This window comes from Triticum dicoccoides, chromosome 1A (genome assembly GCF_002162155.2).
Source record: "Triticum dicoccoides isolate Atlit2015 ecotype Zavitan chromosome 1A, WEW_v2.0, whole genome shotgun sequence".
NCBI lineage: Eukaryota > Viridiplantae > Streptophyta > Magnoliopsida > Poales > Poaceae > Triticum > Triticum dicoccoides.
The window spans coordinates 537653019-537654627 of record NC_041380.1 but is presented as its reverse complement, the minus strand read 5'-3'; positions in this window follow the sequence as shown (position 1 = coordinate 537654627).

The window sequence follows — 1609 nt, the reverse complement described above, 5'->3', positions numbered from 1 at the left end:
GGCGTTGTTGGCAGTCACGTCCGGACACGTCTACAAATATTTAGGAGTGGAAATTTGTTAAGTCCAGCTGTAGATGCTTTAAGAACATGGTTCGTTTCCGGAGAAGATGAGTGCACCGCCGCCATTTCTTGTAGCAAAGAGGCGACAATTTTGGTTGGAACAGGGGTAGGTAGGTGGTGGAATAAAAAATATCACCACGTGAAAAGCAGTTGCTTGAAGTACACTTTGCCATCGATCGAAATTTGTCAAATGACAGCCAAACGAGTCCCCAGCGGGATAAATGTGTGGGGATCCAATACACATAGACGACGATCAGCCGCGCAACTTGAAGCTCTCTGTGCAGTGACCAGATAAGATCCACTGCATCTTCATTGATCTGGCATTGATTGATTGATTGATTCCCCACGGCTGCTACTTGCGCAATCGCTCTGTGGCTACTCATACTGTGACGAATCAGTGGTGCGAAAGGTCTCTACGTAAGCAGCCAGTAGACAGTCCGACCGGTCGACCAGTTAGCTATTCATCTGTATACAACAAGTTGGCAACCAATTAATGTACAGATGTGGATCGAGCAGCAAGGAGAAAATCAAGTGACAGATGAGCTAGAACATATATTTAACTCAGCACGAGTATAGTGAGGTTTTTAGTTTATTTGCTCTAATTCGGAGTAGCTAGCGAACTTCTACTGGTAGAAAGGGCAGCATGCATATGGGTGTATCTAATTACTTTTAACTTGTCGGACAGTGTACCAAATCCATATTAAGAAAGGAGCATGTTTATCTTGAGTGGCTAGAGAACAATAACCTAGCTATATTTCCCGCAAAAAAGTGTTGAGAACAAAAAAACTACTCGTTCCAATCCGTATTAATTAATGCATACTCTCTCCGTCTGAAAATACTTGTCCCTTAAATGGATGTATGTAGCATCAAGTTAGTGCTAGATACATTCATTTCAGGAACAAGTTTGGGACAAGTTTTTTCGGACAAAGGGAATACTTAGTACAACTTTGTAGCCATCTTGGGGTAGCTAGAGGAGCATGAGAGGCGGGTGATATTGCCTGGAAATAGTGCTTGTAATGATACCATTTCTCACCTCAAAACGATCCATATTGTTCATCCGTCTTGTTTTCGCTCCTCCCTTTAAACCCCCGACAGGTTTCATCGCGGGTGATCTCCCCGCAGCTCCCACGCATCTGAATCCATCAACTTCTGACTCCGCTCCACTATCCTGGCTCGGCCTTGTAGGTGTCCCCATGCCTCGCAGCGGAGCTTCACCATATCGACTGATCAAAGTTGTAATTTTAGGCAATAGTTAAATAGCAAAAATGCTAGAGTAAACATACCCTCTTAACTACTGAACACGCCATTCAAGCATGCAGTTGACACATATGATACAGTTGCAACGCACGGTACAGTTGAGGGACATGGTTGAAAACATACAATGGAATCAACCCCATGAGTGTCAACTACACCATGCACTCGTTAGCATAAAAGAAAAAATTGTAATATTGGTCTAAAAATGATTTAAAGCATACTACCATATATGTGTTGCATATTAAGCTTATCAGGATTCAACCATCGCCTCGTACCAAACAGACAGCCGTCCCCTT